We start from the raw sequence: 6,000 nt of genomic DNA, 5'->3' as shown, positions 1-6,000 counted from the left end.
CCAACAATACGTGGGGTGCTGATCCGGGGATTGTGGGAAAAGCAGAAAACAAAAGAGGTTTTGAAGGCCCGGCCTTAAACATCACACACTTGGGCCCTGGCCAGGTAGCTCGGTCAGTAAGAGTGTCATCCCAATCCCCCGAGGTTGGGGGTTCGATCCCCGGTCAGGGCACATACAAGAATCAACCAAAGCATGTATAAATAAGTGGAACAACAATCGGTGTTTTCCTTTCTTTCTCTCTCTCTCCCTTCCTTTCTCTCTCTAAAATCAATCAATTTTTTAAAAAAACATCATGCATTAGGAGATAGCCAATCAATGATTCTCTCTCCTCATTGATGTTTCTATCTCTCTCCCTTCCTCTCTCTGAAATCAATAAAAATATATTTTAAAAAATAAATAAAAATAGCCCTGACTGGTTTGGCTCAGTGGATAGAGCGTCGGCCTGTGGACTCAAGAGTCCCAGGTTCGATTCCGGTCAAGGGCATGTACCTTGGTTGCGGGCACATCCCCAGTAGGGAGTGTGCAAGGAGGCAGCTGATCGATGTTTCTCTCTCATCAATGTTTCTAATTCTCTCTCCCTCTCCCTTCCTCTCTGTAAAAAATCAATAAAATATATTTTTAAAATAAATAAATAAATAAAAATAAAAACATCATGCATTCTGTGCAGAAGACTGAGAGTAAAATAGATTGTACACTAGATGGTAATACGTGTGAATGCAGAAAACCTAAACAAGCAAGGGTAGGAAGTGTTGAAGGTGCTGAGATTTTCCACGGAGTGGCCGGTGGAGGGCTCACTGAGCTATGGGTGCACACCTAAGAAGTGGGGGGAGCCGTGCAGATTGGGTGGGGGGAGAGCATTGCAGGCAGAGGGCACGGCAAGAACATGGCCCTGAGGTCGGAACATCGCTGGGGTGTCTGAGGAACAGAGGAGGCCTATGCGGTGGGAGCAGAGCAGCAGCAGGGAGCAGGTGGGACATGACGTCAGCGGGGGACCAGGTGAGGGTGGGGCAGGGCTTGCGGGCCATGGTACAGACAGGTGCCACTCTGAAGGATTCGAGAAGCCAGTGGAGGGGTGTGCTGAGGGCAGGTCGGAGGGCCACCTGCCGGGTGGTGTGTGATGTGGGAGATGCTCACTGCAGGTACTTGAAGGCAGAGCTGAGAAGATCTACTGATGTGCTGGGTGTGGACCAGGAGAGGAGAGGGGCTCTTTGGCTCCAGCAAGTGGAAAACTAGCGTGGGTATTCATCGAGATAGGAGTTGGCAGAAGGAGCACATTGGGAGGGAATGGCAGAAGGTGTTGTGTGTGTGTTATATTTTTTTCTTTAGAGAGAGAGAAAGGGAGAGGGAGAGAGAGAGAGAGAGAGAAACATCAATGATCCACTGCCCCCTGCATGCCCCTGGTGGTGGTGTTTTTATTGTGGTAAAACATATATAATGAAGCTGACCATTTTTTTAAAAATATATTTTATTGATTTTTTACAGAGAGGAAGGGAGAGGGATAGAGAGTTAGAAACATTGGTGGGAGAGAAACATCAATCAGCTGCCTCCTGCACACCTCCTACTGGGGATGTGCCCGCAGCCAAGGTACATGCCCTTGACCGGAATCGAACCTGGGACCCTTCAGTCCGCAGGCTGACGCTCTATCCACTGAGCCAAACCAGTCAGGGCCGAAGCTGACCATTTTAACCTGCACTGCCCTGTGGCATTTAATACGTTCACCCTGTAGTGCAACCATCGCCACCACCTATTCCCGGGACGTTTACAGCTTCCCCAGCGACACACTGTCCTGCTTATGTGTGGCACCACCCCCTGGCATCACCACTCACTTTGTGACCTCCGTCTCCAGGAACCCACAGAAGTGGAATCACACGGCATTTGTCCTTTGGTGACTGGCTTGTTTCACTGAGCACCATGGCCTCCAGTTCATCCCCGTTGCCCCAGGTCAAAAGCACCTCCCTTTTTCAGACCAAGCGCATTGCATTACACGAATATACCACGTTTGTGTATCGGTTCATCCACTGGTGGAAACGGGTTGCCCCCATCTTTGGGCTGTTATGAATCATGCTGCTATGAGCATGGCTGTACAGATATATCTGTTTGAGCGCCTGCTCTCAGTTTCTCGGACATACATCTGGGAGTGGAATTGCTAGGTCACATGATATTTCTGCTTATGTTTTTGAAGACCTGCCCTTCCATTTTCCACAGTGGCTGCACCATTAGACAGTCCCATCGGCAATGCACAAGGGGTCCGATTTCTCCACATCCTTGCCCACATTTACTTCCTGTTTATTTCATAACTAGTAGCCCGGTGCACAAATTCGTGCACTTTGAAAGGAAATTAATTAGAAGAACTATTTTAGTATCGGTATTGGCCCTTTCTCTATAATAGACGTGTCAACCAAATTCACGATCGACAATGACAGATAGAAACACACACGTGCGATTGGTGCCAGCGAGAGCTTTATATGTATCCTGCAAGCACAAATCAACTTAGCCCTTTATAGATATAGAATAAATTTGCTTAATTAGACCTGCTTTCTGATGTAGCTAAACTTTTTCCAGCCCAGTGAAGCACCCCAACTTCTCTTCCAGGTAATTGTCAGCAACACAGCAGTAAATATCAACACGAAGCACATTATTATTGTAGATCACGCAGGGAGAACAAAGGGTAACATGTTTAACTGCAGCAGTGTTTGACTATATTCCGCGCAGTGAGAAAACCTGAAGTCCTTTTCAAGGTCCACCATTTCTTACTTCTTTTCAGTCGGGTCAAGTTTCTAAACTTTCTAAATCTCCGTTTTCTGGCTAATGAAAAGAAAATAGGATTCCACCGAGTCTCCTATCTACCTACTCCAGGACTTCTGTGAGGATCAAATGAGATGAGGCACGGGAAAACGCTTCACAGACATTTGGTTAAAATGTAAAATGTTTCCACCTGGCTATAAAGCAAGTCGTGTTCCTGGGCTGAAGAAACTGTAAGGAGGCTAGTCGCTAGGGAGAGGAAGCCTGGCGTTGCTATGTGACGTCATTACCCGGACAGTCAGACACTTTGCATATTAGCCTTTTACTATCTAATAAAAGAGTAATACGCAAATTGACCATCACTCCAACACACAAGATGGCTGCCCCCATGTGGTCAAAGATGGGCCCCCCCATGTGGACACAAGATGGCTGCCACAAGATGGCCAGCAGGGGAGAGCAGTTGGGAGGGACCAGGCCTGCAAGGGAGGGCAGTTGGGGGCGATCAAGCCTGCAGGGGAGGGCAGTTAGGGTTGACCAGGCCTGCAGGGGAGGGCAGTTGGGGGAGACCAGACCTGCAGGGGAGGGCAGTTGTGGGGGACCAGGCCTGCAGGGGAGGGCAGTTAGGGGTGACCAGGCCTTCAGGGGAGGGCAGTTGGGGGCAATTGGGCCAGCCGGGAAGCAGTTAGGCGTCGATCAGGCTGGCAGGGGAGTGATTAGGGGGTGATCAGGCTGGCAGGCAGAAGCGGTTAGGGGCAATCAGGCCGAGGCAGGCGAGCAGTTGGGAGGCAGCAGTCCTGGATTGTGAGAGGGATGTCTGACCGCCTATTTAGGCCTGATCCCAGTGGGATTGGGCCTAAACGGGCAGTCAGACATCCCTCAAGGGGTCCCAGATTGGAGAGGGTGAGGGCTGGGCTGAGGGACACACACCCCTGTGCACGAATTTTGTGCACCAGGCCTCTAGTATATATATAGATAGGTAGATAGATAGATAGATAGATAGATATAGATATATAGATATATAGATATAGATAGATAGCCATTATAATGCATTTAAGGTGGAATCTTATTGTGATCAGAAGGTTAGTTTAAGTTTTTTTGTTTTTTTTAATATATCTTTATTGATTTCAGAGAGGAAGGGAGAGGTAGAGAGAGATAGAAACATCAATGCTGAGAGAGAATCAATGATCAGCTGCCTTCTGCACGCCCAGTACTGGGGATTGAGCCCGCAACCTGGGCATGTGCCCTTGACCATAACTGAACCTAGGACCCTTCAGTCTGCAGGCCGACACTTTATCCACTTAGCCAAACCGGCTAGGGCAGAGGTTAGCTTTGAATATGTTAAGTTTGAAGTGCCTGTGACACGTTTGATTAAGATATCAAGTGGACAATTGGATATATGGGCCCAATTTTAAGGGAGAGATGGGGGAGGTTATGCAAATGTGCAAGTCAGGGCCGGTTGACGATATTTCTTTTCTTTTTTTTTTAAATATATTTTATTGATTTTTTACAGAGAGGAAGGAAGAGTGATAGATAGATAGTCAGAAACATCGATGAGAGAGAAACATCGACCAGCTGCCTCCTGCACACCTCCCACTGGGGATGTGCCCGCAACCAAGTTACATGCCCTTGACCGGAATCGAACCCGGGACCCCTCAGTCCACAGGCTGACGCTCTATCCACTGAGCCAAACCGGTTTTGGCCGGTTGACGATATTTCAAGCCGCCAGACTGGCTGAAATCATCTAGGTCTGTGCTGTCCAGTGTGGCCACTAGTCACACGTGGCCTTGGAATTTACATTCATTCAAGTTAAATTTAAATGTTATCTCCTTGCTTGGCCCGTTTGACTCAGTGAGCATCGACCTAGGAACCAGGTTCAATTCCTGGTCAGGGAACATGCCCGAGTTACGGGCTTGATTCCCAGTAGGGGGTGTGCAGAAGGCAGTTGATCAATGATTCTCTCTCATCATTCATGTTTCTATTCTCTCACCCTCTCCTTTCCTTTCTGAAATCAATAAAATATAAAAAAGATAATAAAATAAATTTGACCTCCTTGGACACTAGCCACCTTTCAGGTGCTTGGTGGTCACACTTGACGGGTGGCTATTGCACTGGGCAGCAGAGATGTGGAGTATGTCCATCATCACAGTCTCTCATCGGACAGCCCTGGACGAGGGCGGGCGTGAGATGTAAAGAGGAGAGAGCCAAGCACTGGGCCCCAGGGCCCTTCAACTCTAAGATCTATGGTGGCGCTGGGTGCAGGTTGGCCTAAGGCTGGGTGCAGGTTGGCCTAAGGCCGGGGTTACCAGATGTCCCTCTTCCAGGGATACTACAGACTGTGCCTATGTTGTTGGTATGATGAATAGTGGTTCCTTTTACTCCAAAAAGGGCTCCAGTTTGGGTGACAATATGGTCGTCCCAGGTAAGAAGTACCAGTTGGCGTCTGCTGTGGAGCAAGAGCGTGGAGTTTCAGTGACCGGGGCCCCGGCGAGGTGCATTAGAGGACTGGGTACAGCCGCTTCTCCCTGTGACTGAAGCATCTCGGAGAAGACTGTGCACGCGGGAGGCCCTGCCTGTGGTGCGGGCAGGAAGCAGGAGTCCACTCCCAGCCCTGTCCCCAGGGTCTGGAGGACAAGCGTCCAGCCTCGGGTCCGAGTCATTCCCCGGTTCTGAGGCACTACAGGAAGGGGGGTTCCGAGTGATAAAGTCTTTGCTGTGATATCTCCTGCGAGAATTTCCAGCTCACCCACAGCCGATGCTGGAGGGACCATCTGCTTATTTACAACAAATCTCGCTTCACCTGTTGGCATTTTCACACACGTGCCAACACCAAGAATAGAGAGCCGGGGAGGAAGGGGCTGGAGATCCCAGGTCTCCCACGACTCTCCCTCCCCACCAGCTGGGGGGGCTGCAAGGTGGCAGGAGCCCAGGAAGTTATGGGAACACACTCCCGATCCCCGTGACACCTCCAGAAGGAACGAAGCTCCAGGCAAAACAATGGCCCTTGTCTGATTCCGAAGTTGACGTGCACATTGGCACCATTGTATGGCAACCTTTCATTGCCATGGAAACCATCCATGATGCCACAAAGGAGGATTCTGACCAGAGTGGGAAAGGAGGCGGAGCAAGGAAACTCGAGTTCCGGGTGGAGGGAGGGGCAGGGGGAACCCGGGAGCTGTACCCAGAGCTGCTGCTAGGAAGCGGGGTGCTCTCGGGAGACCGGCGGGAGCTGGGGGAGCTGGCGGAGCCCACGCGGAGCCC

This window comes from Plecotus auritus (assembly GCF_963455305.1).
Source record: "Plecotus auritus genome assembly, chromosome: 2".
NCBI classification, from domain to species: domain Eukaryota; kingdom Metazoa; phylum Chordata; class Mammalia; order Chiroptera; family Vespertilionidae; genus Plecotus; species Plecotus auritus.
Note: the sequence above shows the minus strand (reverse complement) of the source record.